General features: G+C 38.1%; 1 long non-coding RNA gene and 1 other non-coding gene across 4 annotated transcripts in view; one reads left to right on the forward strand and one right to left on the reverse strand.

Annotated features, from left to right (window-relative positions):
- LOC125922938 (uncharacterized) overlaps positions 1–18,439 on the reverse strand; it is a 172,688-nt gene that overhangs the window by 111,628 nt on the left and 42,621 nt on the right. The window lies entirely within an intron of this gene.
- LOC125924055 (U6 spliceosomal RNA) lies at positions 6,441–6,547 on the forward strand. The gene has a single exon (XR_007458241.1). It is a non-coding gene; the product is annotated as a U6 spliceosomal RNA (small nuclear RNA).

The following is an 18,439-nucleotide window of genomic DNA, read 5'->3' on the forward strand; positions in this document are numbered from 1 at the left end:
TCATGATCCCAGGGTCATAGGATCAAGTGCCTCATCAAGCCCTGCATAAAGCCCTGCCTTCGGCTCCCCGCTAAGCATGGAGCCAACTTAAAAATCTTTCTCTCTCTCTCCCTCTGCCCTTCTCCCCAACTTGTGCTCTCTAAAATATAAATAAATAAATAAATAAATAAATAAATAGTGAAGTTTGTATTATTTACTGTAACTGACACATGGCTAAAATTTTAGAACAATAGCCGTAATGTCTCTGTATCTACCTGTATGCTTATGTGTTGTAGATATGTGATATTTTTCTACATCCAATGGTATTGCCAAAATGAATTTGCAAAAAAGCTCTATTTACCTGGCTTAAAATAAGCATTTATATGAATTAAGTATTTCTAAACTACCAGAAATAGAGAAACTAACTCAAATGTTTTTCAAGTTCATGTGAGCTGAGATAATCTTTGCTAAATAAAATGTTTTTCAAGTTCATGTGATCTGAGATAATCTTTGCTAAATAAAAAGTTAATTTAATTTTTCTGGTTTAATTGAAATAGGCATGCCTTCAAAATTACATTTAATATAATGCAGACATGCAACTTTAAAAATTTTTTTTAAATATTTTATTCATTCTTGAGAGAGAGAGAGACAGAGCATGAGCAAGGGAGGGGCAGAGTGAGAGGGACACAGAATCTGAAGCAGACCCCAGACTGCCAGCACAGAGCCCGACGTGAGGCTAGAACTCATGAGCCTTGAGATCATGACTTGAGCCAAAGTCAGACGTTTAACCGACTGAGCCACCCAGGCTCCCCATGACATGCAACTTTTATTCTACCTGAGTTTATTGATCAAATAAACTTATGTTATCTTTGTTACAAAATTTATCAGCAAAAACAAATAGTTTGGGATGATGGCTGACATTGTCTAATGTTCCATGAAGTTTTATGAATAGTGTAAACACAAATATTGGGAGCAAGTGATTTTTTCTAATGTTTATTTATTTATTTTGAGAGGGAGAGAAAGGGAGCATGAGCATGGGAGGGGCAGAGAGACCAGGAGAGAGAGAGAATCCCAACCAGGGTCCACGCTGTGAGCTTAGAGCCCAATGTGGGGCTCGATTATACAAACCATGAGATCATGACCTGAGCCGAAATCAAGAGTCAGGCGCTTAACTGACTGAGCCACCCAGGCACCCCTGGGAGCAAGTGACTTAGATAGATATAAAATTTAGATGTATGTAAGTGTATGTATTTAGATGTATGTAAGATGTATGTAATAAGAATTTTTAGGAAAACTTTTCAGTAATAACTATGTTTTTTGTCTGTCTAAAAAGAGTTTCCAAAATCTTCTTGGTAACTCAAAACCTTATGAGTTTTTGCTAATTAAAATTAAATCATGGAATTTTATCAAATATCTAGATCATTTCCAAATAAGATAAAATATTGAACATTAATTACTGAACATAGGTCATACTTTTGACTTCCTATTACAGAGGAACTAGAGATAAATTTGGGTCTATTAGTAAACACATCTTGTGCCAATTTGGAAGATTGTACTATAAAAAAAGTGTGTTTCTGGAAATTATGACACATTCATAAATTTACCAATGTATAAAATGCTAGTGTGACAATTCATAATTGCTTAATTCTTAGTTTTCACTAGAAATTAAAGTTTCTAAAGGTTAAGTATTTGAATTAAGAGGCACCTGGGTGGTTCAGTTGGTTCAGTGTCCAGTTTTGGCACAGGTCATGATCTCACAGCTCATTAGTTCGAGCCCCACATCAAGCTCTCTGCTGTCAGCGCATAGCCCACTTTGGATCCTCTGTCCCCCTCTTTCTCTGCCCCTCCCCTACTCATGCTTTCTCTCTCAAAAATACATAAAACATTAAAAAAAAAGAATTTGAATGAATATATGTAATTAAAACGACTAGAAGAAAAGGAAACCACTTTGTATGCAAAGAAAGTAAGATATGTTTTGGGGTTTTCCATTACTAATTTTTACAGTATGATGATGCATTTTGTTTAAGGGAAAAGAAAGTAAATTTGTCCCAAAATAAAACTAGTCATTTCAGAATGGGAAAGAGGAGAACAAAGGACATAATGGTATAGAAAGACAGGGAGGGAGACAGGGGAAAAAAAGAGAAAATTTTATCTTGTGTAATTAAACTGGATAAAATTTAATTGTTATTATCAGGGTTGTAAAAATAAATCTTAGTATCAATAATGTACTTATGTAAAACAGAACTTAATATTCTTCCATCTGTTGAAAGGAAAATGTTTTCTTAGACTATTGGTCTCCTTTTGATAATAAGAGATTGTGAAGTGTTTATCTTTTAAATAATTTACCTAGAAAGCAAAGGTTTTGTGTCTTACCAAAATAGTTTTTTGTGCTTCATGTTGTCTTACTCAGGTCTTTGATTACTTTAAAAAACTGAGTCTTCTCAGTATTATAGAAGGTAAGTTTTGCTCACAGTTATATAACCTTCTGTATTTGCCTTTAAAATTTGTGTTGCTTTGGTTAAATGGATAATTGACTATTGTTTCATAATGATCTCTCATCCTATTTAGTCAAGTGTCCAAACCTTTTAATATTTTTGACACACTTCCCAAAATCAATTCTAAATGAAGTCTTTTTGACCTGAAGTTAACTTTGGAAATTTTTATAGGGTCCTCAGAACATCTCAAAAGATTTGTTCTCTCCTTATAAAAGACAGATACTCAACTAATTAGACTTATTTTATATGTTAAATTACATGAGAAGCATTGTCAAATAAAAAGTAATACTAAGCCTTCTTCATGTTGCGTTTGTAACTTGTATAGAAGTGTTCCAGAAATTGTATAAAATTCCTAGAAATCTGATATGTCCTAGGATAATGTTATTAGTCATAATTCCAATTAAAGATCATTTATTTATTCTGAGAGAGAGAGATAGAAAGAGAACGAGAGGGGAGGGGAGAGGGAGAGAGAGAGAGAGAGAGAGAGAGAGACAGACTCCCAAGCAGGCTCCGCCCTGTCAGCACAGAATCTGATGTGGGACCTAAACTCACGAACCATGAGATCATGACCTGAGCCAAAGTTAGACACTTAACCAACTGAGCCACCCAGGAGTCTCCAGTTATTATTATCTTAAAATGTTTTTTGTCAGAAAAATAACCAAAGCTCCTTGTCAATTGCATTTTCATGAACTCTCATCAGATCTTTAATCATGGCCATTTTTAAGTCTTTTGCCATTTACAGCTATTGTTTTACTCTTAGGCTTTTCAAGTGCATTGCTGCAAAAGTATTTATTTCATCTTCAAGGAGATTCATGGGAAAAACTCTGGCAAACAGAGGTTTCTGATAACTTTTAAGCTCATAAAACTGAACTAAGCATTTCCAGAACTAATGGGAAAACTGGATTCAAGCAGAACCACAGTTAATAACATGGGATGGAATAAACTGATAAGGATGGTTATAATTTTTATGACTTTTTATTTGAAACATTACAGGTTCTTTAATGTTTTGGTTTTCCAGATTTATGGACACTTTTTCACTTAAGCTCCAATGACTTACACGAATTTGGTAAAGCTATACCTTTATGAAAAAGGATGAAACAATTACTTTTTCTCCCTATCTGATCCCTCTAAAATTTAGAAACTTACTGAATGGCAATATACTTATTTCCATATCTTCAATAAGAATCTGTTCTTCTTCTCCTGAAACCATTATTACACTATATATTAACTAACTTGGATTTAAAGAAAATTAAAAAAAAAAAAGAGTGTTCTCATTGGTTTTTTCGCAATCTTTTTTCTTTTTAAGTTTATTTACTTTTGAGAGAGAGAGAGGAGGAGGAGGAGGGGCAGAGAGAGAGTGGGAGAGAGAGAATTCCAAGCAGGCTCCACACTGCCAGCGTGGAGCCTAATACAGGCTTGAACTCGTGAACTGTGAGATCATGACCTGAGCCGAAATCAAGAGTCGGATACTTAACTGATTGAGCCACCAGACACCCCTCTGCTCTCCTTGCAATGGCACAAAATTAGAAACTATGGAGTCAATAAATCCTCTTGGAAAAATGGTCTACTACCTTTCTTTAGGGCTCCTGTCAGCCTTAGCAGGTGACTAATAAAGGCCACTTCCTGGCAAACTCAGGAAACTCATAATATTTTAGGGACCTCAAACAAGAAAGGAATTAACCAAATCTATAGGTATTACAGGTGAAGTTGGATGACAAGTCATTGGGTTGGCTTCCTGGGCTTGAGGCTTTTAAAAGTTCAATCTGAGATTCCTTATGAAAAGTTCCAATAGAACAATTTTAAAAGAGGCTATATGGTCAGTCACTATTTTTGCTGCACTTACGTAAATAATTAGGCCAAGTTTAATGAGATGAGACTTATTTTGCAAACAAATAAGTCTTACCATGGTTATGATTGATAAAACGGGGGTGAATATAAAGAGAAATTATTTTTGCACCTTTGTAGACATTAGATTTTAGTCATGTTGTTTTCGAAGTTGTTATTTACCTATAAGCTGGACCAGATCCTCAATTCTATTTTCCTCAAGTATCAGGCTGCAACTCTCCAAACTAATATTTTTAGTTTTCTCCCATCTTTTTGAGTTGGAATCACTACGAGCTAAAACTGCCCTTTTCCCTAAAGCCCTGCAACCTGAATGTGGACAACTTGATGATATAAACTTAAAAGAGAATTTCCCCCAATAGTTGATGTCTAGACAACCTTCATGCCTGTTGTGGTTTGTATGGGCCACTCAGAAAGTTTATCTGAACAGTTGATGATATTGTTGGGGAGCAAGAATTCCTGGCCTCTTCAATGATTCTTCTAGCTGGACTAAGAATCAAATTGACATGAAATAGATTAACAGAAGAAAATCAAATTTAATAGGCATATGACTGGGGAATCCACATAGACATGGAAATTCCAAAGACAGGCAAATGAGGTATATATGTCATCTTGAACTAAAGAGAAGGGGACAGAGGTCGGGGATTTCACAGGAAAGGCATGCATTTCACAGGGTGATAAGAAGAGCAGTTGTTTCATGCCCCTTCTTCCTTATTTGGTCAGGGATTTCCTGTCATGGCACTAACAAGCTGGAGCCTATCTGGTTTGATCTGGCTTTTTGTGGAGTGCTTTGAGGACAGTCCTCTGACTTTCCTGAAAGCTGGCATGACTTCCTCTTTGCTGGCCTCCAGCATCCTGTTAGAATCTCACTAGCTGTTATTCTAACAAAGGGAGGGACAAAAAGTTTCTCTAGCCTGCAGGGTCTCAAGTGCTTTCAGCTGAACATAATCCACATGCCTGGGGTGCCTGAATGGCTCAGTTGGGTAAGTGTCCACTCTTGGTTTCCACTCAGGTCATGATCTCAAGGTTGGGGGTTCGAGCCTATGTCGTGTTCCCTGCTGATGGTGTGGAGCCTGCTTGGGGCCCTGCTGATGGTACGGAGCCTGCTTGGGATTCTCTCTCTCTCTGCCCCTCCTGCTTTCTCACTCTCTCTCTCTTTCTCAAAATAAATGGATGAACTTAAAACAAAAATAATAATAATCCTCATCTCAAAGTGGCATATGGTAGGGGTGCTATCCTGAACCCCTTCAATATCATTAGAGAATTTCAAATTGCAAAAGATGCATCGAGCCCAATAACTAGAAATACTAACTGGCTGCCGTCAGGACTGATTGGGTTTATAATTTGCTCCATCCATCAATCTTTATTTTTCTTTTGTTTCCATAGAAATTCCTCTTATTAAATACCTCATTTCTAGCACAGCATAGACCTAATTTTGGAAGCCCACTCCCATCATCGCTGCCTCCTGAAATGAAACACATCTATTTAACTGAGCTGATCTATTATCAGGATTGAGAGACTAGTTAAGTGAGATATGGAGCAATTTATCAATTTTGCTTCTGGATTGTGAAACTTTACAGTTTCAAAAGTGGGACTGAAGGGGAGCAAAATATACTACCCCAAAATATGTCCTTTCAGTATATTATTTTAAGCTGGTTATTTTTAAGAAACAGCAGACACAGGGGAAGCTCTGAAATCTGCATAGAAGTTCTCCTTTTGCAAGAAACATTTACATTTATCAGGGAAATCTCCATTTGTAAGGGGTTCTCCCTTCTGTACTAGGAAGAGAAGGATGACTCTAAATCTCCAGAAGCTCTGGTCAATGCAGAAGGCAATGACTTAAATCTGCATAACAACCTTACCTTTGTTTCCTGTGCTTTTCCCCGTCGGCAACCTACCATAACTGCTCCCCAACCCCCCCCCCCAACACAACATCTTTTTATCTTTAGCTGGAGATGTTATTTAGGTTAGTGGCTTGTGCCATTTGGGGGAGTTAATGCAGTTTTCCTGGGTATCTCCCATGTATACAGGAGATATACATGTTATTAAACGTTCTTATGTTTTTCTCCTGTTAATCTGTCTTCTATTATAGGGGATGTCTCAGGCAAAAATCTAGAAGGGTAAGTGCTCCCTTCGGCAGCACATATACTAAAATTGGAATGATATAGAGAAGATTAGCATGGCCCTTGCGCAAGGATGACACGCAAATTCAGGAAGCGTTCCATATTTTTAGGGGCACTAAGGAATCTACTCCTGAAATCATTTTTGCACTATATGCTAACTAATTTGGATGTAAATTTTAAAAAATAAAAAATAAAACAAGTTTAAAAAAATCTAGAAGGGTAAGAAGAAAATTATTATGGGGCACCTGAGTGGCCCAGTCAGTTAAGCTTCTGACTCTTGGCTTCAGCTCAGGTCATGATCTCACGGTTGTGAGTTCGAGCCCCGCATCAGGCTCCACACTGACAGTGCAAGAGCCTGCTTAGGACTCTCTCTCTGTCTCTCTCTGTCTCTCTCTCTGTCTCTCTGTCTCTGCCCCTTCTGTGCACTCACTCAACATAAATAAATAAACTTAAAAAAAATTTCTTTTTCAAAGAAAATTATTTTTCCTCCCCACAACCTGTAGGAATGCATCTGCCCTCCTTGGCCTACTCACAAATTGCAACACCTCCAAATCACAATTATAGTTAGAGAACAAAGCAGAACTAGCAATGTACTGGAGAGATCTCCAGGGACTCATGTTACACTGACTTGGCTCCCAGAACGTTTAACCTGGAGATCAGAACAGATGTCAAGTTCATCATCTGTTTCCAGAGAAAGTGAGCTGACTTGGAAAAAATTAGAGGCAAAGAAAGATCTAGAGCTAAAGTCTCTTGTTGGTGTTTTTTGTTGTTGTTGTTAAGTTTTTATTTATTTATTTTTGAGAGAGAAAAATCACAAGCAGGGGAGACACAGAGAGAGGACAGTGAGATCACAAGCAAGCAAGCTCCACACTGCTAGCAAGGAGCCTGGGGTAGAGGCGGGTGCGGGGGGGGGGGGGGGGCGGTGCTCAGACTTATGAGCCATGAGATCATGACCTGAGCCAAAGTGGGACACTTAACCAATTGGACCACTGTGAGAAATGAGCCCACTGACCCAATCAAGGGAGAGACGCGGAGACTGGAAGCACAGCGAAGCGAGGCTTTAATTAATGTTCTTGCAAGAGCAGCTGTCTGATGGACAGCCACACGTGGAGCAGTTACAGCAGGCAATTTATCTCCTGGCATGCAAGTCCCTTCCCTGGTTCCTCATTGGCTGAGTACTACAGAGGTTACAGCCTTACCCGGAAGTTGCCTATGCCCATGTAAGGCAAAAAGTACATTCCTTTAGGTGATGCAGAGACTTCAGTTCTTTGACGCATGCTCATGGCAAAGCCCATGAAAATAAGCCCGTTGAAATGGAGAGAGGAAGAACCAGGAAGTGAAGTGTCTAAGGGTTTGGGACTCCATTGGGTGGGGGGCAGTTTGTACATATTTCCAATAGGTTGTGAATTATTGTTAACTAGACAGCACAGCATTTATTTGGTATTTCTGAAAATGAATCATCTCACCTACTTCACAGCCACCCAGAAGCCCCTAAAGTCTCTTGTTTTATTCTCATCTCGGATATCCCCCTCCAACCCTCCATACTTAGGATGCAGTTTACCAGTGTCCGAACACCTTGGCATATAGTTCTATTACATCTGGCTCTCCTCCATAGAAAGGGGGAGGTGGGACTCACTTCCCATCTCAGGGACCTGCTCACAGAGAAGTGACATAGTCCTTCCCTCCACATCTCTCCTTTATGATGACTTAATTCCATAAGAAAATAGACTTTTCAGGTTTGGAAGTAGCTACAAAATGAAATATTTTAGCAAGATATTGCTAAACAATTTAACAATTGGCTTATGAAGATTTTTTTTCACATTTCCTTGCCAAAATACTTACCTTTAAGATTGTGATTAGTCAATGATTATTTGCGGGTTATTATCCTTAATTTGCTAATAACTTTACTAACAAAAAGGCATAGAAAAAGTTTTGGAGTTCAAAATATAATACCCTTTTAAAAGTGATTTGTTTTCCTTCATTCAACAGAGGAACAGATCATATCAGCAGCCCACTCATCCTGATTTCTACTCTCCACATTCTCACTTCTCAGAGCCAGAACCTCACAGTCTGGGAGTGAGTCACCTTATCCAACACCTGCATATAATAGAAGCACCCCAAAACTAATTCCACTAAGATTTTTATCTAGCTCATTTTTCTACACCTCTAATGATTCTGACTTAATAAATAAATATGGCAATATATCAGAAAAATAGTTCCTTTACAAAAAAAAAGAGGGGAATTTTCCTATGTTTCACCAAGAGGAGCAAAGCAAATTTCTGATCCAATACTCATGACACTCATTGCAGACAGTCTTTCCCTCCTTGAAAGTTTCCAAAGGCTCTGTGCTGAAAACTCATTTCTGTGTCCCCTTTCTACGTGTCCTTTGCCTAGCTAAGTCCTAGTCATCCTTGTGGTCTTAGCTCTAAAGCTATTTTAGGGTTGCCTGGGTGGCTCAGTTGGTTAAGTGTCAGACTCTTGATCTCAGCTCAAATCTTAATATCAGGGTTGTGAGTTCAAGCCCCATGTTGGGCATGAAGCCTACTTAAAGAAAAAAAAAAAATTAAAAAGAAAAGTTGTTTATTTTTTATTTTTTTAAGGTTTTTTTTTTTTTTTAGGTTTATTTATTTTTGAGAGAGATATAGAGAAAGAGTGGGAGAGGGGCAGAGAGAAAGGGAGACACAGAATCTGAAGCAGGCTCCAGGCTCTGAGCTGTCAGCACAGATGCTAACACGGGGCTTGAACTCACGAACCTGATAGAGATCATGACCTGATGGAGGCAAGTTGCTATGCTGAGTTCTGACGAATAACTGGGGGTAGGGGTAGGGGCAGGGGCAGGAGCGGGAAGAGGGGAGGCATTACAATTTAAAACCAATACATAAGCATATAATTACTTTAAAAAATGAGTAAAATGGAATGAGAGAAAGATACAGGTTACAAAGAATAGAATGAGGGAGATCTAATAAGATTAAAGAGGATGCCTCTGAAGGCCTCTTCGTATTAAACTTGGAATTTAAACTGAAGCCTGAAGTATAAAAGAGCAACTATCATGGTGAAGTGGCTCAGACCAAAAGAGCAGCATTCTGAGTGAGGGAAGAGCCTAAAGCTTGGGGGACCTGAAAAAAGCCCAATATGTTTAGAGCAAAGTGAGCAAAATGGAGAGAGGCTTTAAGATGAGAGTAAAAAGATAGACCAAGCCTTATAGTCCCTTTTGGGAGTATTAGTTTCCACCTTAAGGGCAATGGGAAGTCTCTGACTGGCTTCAAACAGTAAAATAACAAAATCTAATTTACCTTTTGAAAAGATCTCAGTATTGTGTGGATATTGGATTGGGCTAAGCAAATTAAGAGTCTTTAACCCCCAGATTATTAAAACAGGCATTTTCTTTGAAAGTAAAGCAGATAAAGAAGGAATTAGTTGTTCCAATTTCTGGTCCCCTCTAATATCTTCCCCTGGGTGGAAAGAGGTAATCTCTGGACCATTTCCCCTCGGGATGGATATGACCTATGATGGCTGAACCTCAAACTTTCTAGTAGCATTCTTTCCAGCTTGTCTCTAGGCTCAGGTAAAAGAAAGACCCTGAAGGCATGCATTCCCTGATGGGAACCACAACTACTCCCTCAAGCAATAAAAGATGGCCCTGAGCCAGCAAGCCCCACCCTACCAACCCCCCTCCCCCACAACTGACTCCAAGACAATGATTGATTTGACCTTCACTGCGGACCTGCACCACCCATCCACCTTTGCCCCAGGTTTTCCCTACATAAACCTGGAAGAATTTTCAGCACTTTGGAGACAGCCTTTGAGATGCTAGTCCACTGTCTTCTCAGTGTTGGTCTCAGTTTAAGCCCCATGTTAAATGTGGAGCCTACTTAAACAAACAAAAAAATTGGTAAATGGCTACTGCTGATAAGTCATTCAAAATCATACCTATTAAAAGAAAAAGAAGTGTTTCTATGTTTCCAAGAATAGCAACATTCAAGAGTCACATCAGAAACTAGCATCGTATGGGGACCATGATTGCTAATTGTTTAGGATGTCCTTGGAACCACAGTAGAGGGGACGGCCATCTTAACAGCGCAATCCAACTGAAAAGCCCCTAGTAGCTGCCAGAAGGAATTGGAGGTCAACCAATCACAGAGCGATAGCACGACCTGACTCGAAAAAAGGCCCACCCAGACCTAAACCTGGAACCGCTGCAGCTTAAAAACCGCACCCCACCACACCTGGGTGCGACTTCCCTGACTTCTGTCTCTCTCTCTCTCTCTCTCTCTCTCTCTCTCTCTCTCTCTCTCTCTCCCCCCCTCCCCCTCGCCCCCTCCCTGAGTCAGGGAACCTCGCCCGAGACCTTAGTTCCCAAATAAAGCCTTTGGTTGCTAAATTTTTTTAGCCTCTGACTCCTATCTTTACCCTGCCTTACGCCTGACCCTAACACTAATCAATGCAAAGGTAAGTCTGGGAGTTAAAAAAAAGTACGTAAAATATGTTTGATCTTACAGCTTCACCCTGAAATCTCATAGGAAACCTCTAAAAAATTCTTTGTTTTTCAAGTTTATTTATTTTCGAGAGAGAGAGCATGCAAGTGGGAGTTGGGGAGGGGCAGAGAGAGGAGATAGAGAATCCCAAGCAGGCTCAAACCTACAAAACGTGAGATCGTGACCTGAGCCAAAACCAAGAGTCAGGCACTTAACTAACGAGCTACCCAGGCACCCCAATCTCTTAAAAGTTCTATTTTTTATTATCTCACTTTGAGAGATGAGAATGGAAGGGAGAACAAATATGTTTATATATTGTTATAAGAAAGCACAGTTAGAATTAAAGATTTAAAATACCTAGTTCACATGGGGAAATGTCATGATTGAAATTGCTTCAAAATAATGCAACAGAAGGGGATAAAAATGAAGTTGATAACTGCTGAAACTGGATACTGGGTCCATGGGCACCCGTTACACTATTTTCTATTTTGTCTGTATTTGAAATTTTTTATAGTAAAAAGCTTAAAAATTTTACAAGGATTGAGGAAGTAGACATTCACATGTTATTTTCTTAAATAAATTCCTTTTTTAAAAAGTCTTTACTTTTAAGTTATCTCTACACCCCAATGTGAGGCTTGAACTCTCAACCTCGAGATCAAATATTGCATATTCCACCAAGTGAGCCAGCCAGATGCCCTGACATTCACATGTTATTAATAAGAGCAAAAGTTGGCAAAACCCTTCAAAAATTAATGTGGAAGTACCTATTAAAATTGAACGTCTTCTGCAAAACAAACCATCAACGAAATGGAAAGGCAACATACCAAATGGGAGAAAATATTTGTAAATCACATAACTAATAAGACATTAATATCCAAAACATATAAAGAACTCATAAAATTCAACAGCAACAAACAAACAATCCAATTAAAAAATGGGCAGAGTATCTGAATAGATACTTTTCCAAACAAGACATACAGATAGCTAACAGATACAGGAAAAAGTACTCAGCATCACCAATCATCAGAGAAATCCAAATCGAAATTGCAATGAGATATCACTTCACACCTATTAGAATAGCTATTATCAAAAAGACAGGAAATAAGGTGTTGGCAAGGATGTGGAGAAGTGAGAACTCTCATGCACTGTTGGTTGGGCATGCCAGTTTGCAAAACTGTATGGAGGTTCCTCAAAAAGTTCCTCAAAAATAAAACTACCAGATGACCCAGCAATTCTGCTTCTGGGTATTTATCCATAGGAAGTGAAAACACTAACTCAAAAAGATACATGCAAAACCACAATGAGATACCACCTTACACCTGTCAGAATGGCTAACATAAACAACTCCGGCAGCAACAGGTGTTGGCGAGGATGCGGAGAAAGAGGATCTCTTTTGCACTGCTGGTGGGAATGCAAGCTGGTGCAGCCACTCTGGAAAACAGTATGGAGGTTCCTCAAAATATTAAAAATAGAACTACCCTATGACCCAGCAGTTGCACTACTAGGTATTTAGTCAAGGGTACAGGTGTGCTGTTTTGAAGGGACACATGCACCCCCATGTTTATAGCAGCACTATCAACGATAGCCAAAGTATGGAAAGAGCCCAAATGTCCATCTCGATGGATGAATGGATAAAGAAGATGTGATACACACACACACACACACACACACACACACACACACACACACACATACACACACAATGGAGTATTACTCGGCAATCAAAAAGAATGAAATCTTGCCATTTGCAACTATGTGGATGGAACTGGAGGGTATTATGCTAAGTCATAATTAGTCAGTCAGAGAGGGACAAATATCATATGACTTTACTCATAGGAGGACTTGAAGAGACAAAACAGATGAACATAAGGGAAGGGAAACACAAATAATATAAAAACAGGGAGGGGGACAAAACAGAAGAGACTCATAAATATGGAGAACAAACAGAGGGTTACTGGAGGGGTTGTGGGAGGAGGGATGGGCTAAATGGGTAAGGGACATTAAGGAATCTACTCCTGAAATCATTGTTGTACTATATGCTAACTAATTTGGATGTAAATTAAAAATAAATAAATAATAAAATAAAATAAAATAAAAAGATACATGCACCCACATTCATTGCAGGATTATTTAAAATATTCAAGAAATGGAAGCAATGTCAGTTTCCATACACAGATGAATGGATTAAAAAATGTATATATACATATACACAATAGAATATTATTCAGCCATAAAAAGGCAAATCCTGCAATTTGCAACAATATGAATGGACCTTGAGGGCATTACGCTAAGTGAAATAATTGAGGCAGAGAAGGAATAAGATCTCACTTATATGTGGAATCTAAAAACAAAAATAAAGGGGCGCCTGGGTGGCTCAGTCAGTTAAGCGTCCAACTTCGGCTTGGGTCATGATCTCATGGTTTGTGGGTTTGAGCCCCTCAGGCTCTGTGCTGACAGCTCAGAGCTGGAGCCTGCTTAGGATTCTGTATCTCCCTCACTTTACCCCTCCCCTGCTCATGCTCTGTCTCTCTGTCTCTCAAAAATAAATAAAGTTTAAAAAAATTTTTTAAAAATAAACCCAAATTGATAAATGCAAACAGATTGGTGGTTCCCAGAAGCAGGGGTTGGGGAGGGATTAAGATGGATGAAGTTGGTTAAAAGGAAGACACGTAGTTATAAATAAATCCCAGAGATGTTATATACAGCATAGTAACTATAGTTAGTAATACTATATTGTATTTTTGAAAGTTGCTAAGAATAAATCTTAAAACTTCTCATCACAAGAAAAAAATGTTGTAACTATATATGGTGATGAATGTTAACTACACTTATTGTGATCATTTTGCAATATATACAAATACTGAATCATTATGCTTTACATCTGAAACTAATATGTTAATTATATCTCAATAAAAAATGAAATTAAAAGTGTGCATATTCTTGGATTCATCATCTCAGTTTGAAATCTAGCCTAAAGAAATAATAACATTAATATGTTATGTCTAAGGATCTTCACTTTACTACCATAACAGTGGTGAAATAATGGAAACCTAAATGCTCATTAAATGGACCAATAGTTACTAAGACAAAGAAATAGTATAGTCATCTTTTGTCATGAGGTAAGCTTATATGTACTAACCTAGAAAATGGTTCATGTTAGATCACTATTTTTTTTTTAAGTTGCAAAACAGTAATATCAGCATAATGCATGTATTCATTATATACTGATGTGTCTGACTTTAGGAAAAAGTTGACAATGGATACAAATCAAATGTAGAATGGTTAACGGAGTACAGGTTTACTTTCATCCCTTAATGTAAATATTTTGTATTTTCTTCAGGCCTGGGATTATAGGTAGTTTTTACTTGTTCTACTGATCACACACATAGTGGAAAGTTAAGTAATAAATCCCAGCAGTATGGCTCCAAAGAGAAGTCCTACTTGTAACTACTCACTAACCTGCCTTTAGCTGGAACACTGTATAAAACACAAATTAACAATATTAGAATTTATTTTATTTAGTTCTACCTATCACACTCAGAGTGACTATATACATTCCTTGATCCAAATAGCTCTAACCATCCCCAAGCAGAGTGCCTCTGTCTCACAGTCTTGACCCAAACATTTCAGGTCCTGGTTATTCCACCAGAGATCTATTTACAGGAAATAAAGAACAAAAGCCTACTTACAGAGCTTTAGAATAAATCTTTGTTATTTGTCATGCCCTTAAAATTACAATTTAGTTTGGCATGTAATTAAGCCAATTATCTTGAAAATGCTACTGAAATTTTCAGTAAGCAACCACCCTGCTGGCCCCTTTGCCTGGCTTCCCTGACATTGTTAAAGCTTCTTTTTTAAAGCACAATAGCTTCTTTGTTGCAGAACCACAGGTAAGAAAACACTCAAACTCAAAGGTGACAGGATCCCTTCATCATTAATCCCAGGATGACCCCACCCCACCCTCCAGAAGTTCTTAGACTAAAGGTTCTCAAGTATATGCCTGTTAAAACCAAGTCCTTTTAGCCCTGTTCTTGTCTCTTTCTTCCTATCTTCTCGGCAATTTCTTCTTCCTTAAGGCATTTTATTTACGTGGAGACACTAAGTTACATAAAGGAGGCAAAGAACATTTTCTTGCTTATCCAACTAATGGAATCCTCTTGAAATGAGGTGAGATAGGATTAGTGAAAACAGAAAATTTTTTGCCAAAAAAAGCAAAAAAAAAAAGCTAATATAGTGCCCAGAATTAGATAGGCAGTTACATTACTAATTTTTTCCCCCTATCTCCAGCAGCTTTTAGAAGACTGATTTACCAGGCATATTTTCTAGCCAAGATTTCTTTTATGGAAAAATTTGCTTTACTTAGACAAAGTACATGAAAGCATTTAAAGTATATGTAAGATTAGGGAGGTTCTAATTTTTTTTCAAAGCTTATTTTGAAATTACTCTAGTTTTTTTCCATTCCTTTTTATAACATATTAGTCCAGAAGTTTATGTATGCATCATGCATGCTACTAACCTGAACCTGAAAATATTTTTGTCCTTGGAGCTTTACATAAAAGTCCATAACAGAGCCAATGAATTATTTAAGATTCATATTGGTCTTGCGTGTGATTTTGAGAACTAACTCTGCAGCAATATGTAAGTCACATGTACATCTGCACGTGATGAAAATGGTGGCTATCTTGAAATTTTTCCCTAAAAAAAAAAATGTCCTGACTTAGCACATACAGTGATACCACAATGTCCAGTAACACTTACTGGATTCTTTCACCTAGCAAAATTTTTGAGGATTTCCCTCCCACAACAAAATGAATGAAAAAACTTTCTTTTTCTTTTGTTATTTTTTAAAACAGAATCTCTTTGCCCAACGTGGAGTTTGAATTCATGACCCTGAGATCAAGAGTCATGTGCTCGACACCTGATGAACAAACTTTTTCTTTTTTAATTTTTTAATGTTTTTTTTAAATGTTCATTTAATTTTAAGAGAGACAGAGCACAAGTGGGGGAGGGGCAGAGAGAGAGGGAGACAGAACCTGAAGCAGGCTCCAGGCTCTGAGCTAACAGCACAGAACCGGATGCGGGCCTCCAACTCACGGATCGGAAGATCATGACCTGAACCGAAGTCAGACACTCAACCAACTGAATCACCCAGGCACCCCTAATCTTCATATTAAATAACTGAGAAACAGCCTGCCATGGCAGCCACTCCCCATAAGGCCCAAAATGAGATGACAGTTTGAGTGCAAAAAAGCAATCCATTAACTCCAACTTGCTCTGGGAAACAGCCAGTCACAGGAAACCCTCCAATCTTAACAGTTATTGAACAGCCAATCCTTCCTCTTGAAATGACCCCAAACTGCTTGCTTCCTTACACAGACAATCAACAACTGCCAAATGTACCTGACAGCAATTGGTAAGTCTCCCCAGCTTCCAAAATTCTCACCATGCCAATCAGATGCTGTCTCAGAATTCTCATTTTACATGATAAACTCAGGCCTTTCTGACACCATTCATTGAAAGCCCGCTGAAATTAAAGTGGTAGCAGAGGGTTCCCTTGCTGCAAAGTTATGAATAAAATAGCCTTTGTTAATTTTGTGTCATGCTTGGTTTTGTTTTCAACATACCTGTGTATATTATATCATAATATCATGATAAATGATAAATAAATACCTCTGAATCTTTTTCCCCCCATCCCCATTGCCATTACTAATATCCTTACCATGCTTCACCTAGATGAGAAATAGTCCAAGAGGTAATCTCTTTGCCTCCATGTCCTCATATTCATCCAGCTCCCACTGACAAAGCAGTCTTGGTAAAAGGCAAATTTGTTCCCACCCCACCCTTTCCCTATTTTAGTGGCAGTCCAAGAGCAGCTATGGTAATAAAGACCAAATGCTTTCCATAAAGAGGACTTATAGCAGTAGTTATAGTAACAGTAGAATATTAAAGTTAAAATTAATATATGTTGATTTATAATGTTTCCATTAACCTTGACAGATACTCTGAAAGGTAATGAAATTCTGTTATCCTAGCTGAGAAAGCAGAGGTTCGAGGAAGAGTCTTAGTCATTTCGGTTGCTATAACAAAATACCATATACTGAATGGCTAATAAACAGCAGGAATTTATTTCTCATAGTTCTGGAGGATGCAAATTCAAGATCAGGGTGCCAACTTGGTCAGGTGAGGGCTCTCTCGCAGACAACAGACTTCTTATTGTATCCTTGCATGGTGGAAGGGGCCAGGGAGCTGCAAGATCATTTTTTAAAGAATCTCATTCATAAATACTCCACCTCATGACCTAATCATCCCCACCTCACCTACTAATAACCATCACCTTTGGTGGTTAGGATTTCAACATATGATATTGGGGTGGGTGGGGGACACAAACATTCAGATCACAGCACTAAGCAAATGTATCCAATGTCACTTAGGTAGTAAGTGGCAGAGCTAGAATCTGAACCTGTGTTTGTCAGATTTCAATGTCCATGCTTTCCACTAAATGCCTTACCCCACAGCCAAGTTAAGCTACTGCTATTCCTTCAATATGCTGGTTCAGATATCCTTGCTCTGTATGTGCTCAGGCCTCTTTCACCATTCTGTAAATCTTTCTCTTACCTTTACTCTCTCTAGATGATCCCCCCCCCCCCCGCTTTTTTTCTTTTACTACTGTTTGGTCTGAAATGTGACCCTTTATAGCCTTTATCACACTTTAATATAATTATTTCCTTACATTGGTATTTCACTAGCCCATAAACTCTTTGAGGACAAAGAATTCCAATCCATTTCCTGGTTAAAATTTGTTATTCCGACACACCAATGATAGAAATTTTCATAGGAGGGAAAAAACTTAATTTTTTATAGCCCATTTAGGGCCCTTAGGTGAAAGAAGAAAATGGAATTAGGAATTACCTTACAGGGTTATTCTGAAGACAAACCAGTGGTTCTAAAACCTAATGGTGTATTGGAATCCCCTTAAGAGACTAGGATAATGAAAATATCTAGATCTGATGCCACACCTTCTGATTCATAATCTGTAAATAGGGAGCTCATGAATTTGCATGTATGTAGATCCCCAGGAGATCTACACTGAACAACTAGATTTGGCAATCAGAGTTTAATGTTATAAACTATATAAACCCTCAGCGCAATGTGTAGCCTATGAGAATGCTCAATAAATGTTAGAATTTTACATCACAACACCTTACAAATGTCATACCACTTTATAATTTATAAAATACACACACAAGAATTATCCCACTTCAAAACAATACAAGGATTAACATTTAATCTCTATTGCACAAATTATTCAGTAGATGGTAATCACTTAAATGCTGTCTCGTTCAAATGAAATTAAATAAAGAGATGGAAACCTCTTAAAAATAAGGTCATTTTTAGCGTGAAAAATATCCACCTGTTCTTCCAATAGCATGGTGTCTATGATGACTCTCACCTTTGAGTAACTGGATCTCTAACTTCCTTAAATGGTATTCAGATCCACTGGCATTAGGAGGATTAAAAAAAAAAA

This window comes from Panthera uncia, chromosome B1, assembly GCF_023721935.1.
Source record: "Panthera uncia isolate 11264 chromosome B1, Puncia_PCG_1.0, whole genome shotgun sequence".
Taxonomy (NCBI): Eukaryota; Metazoa; Chordata; class Mammalia; order Carnivora; family Felidae; genus Panthera; species Panthera uncia.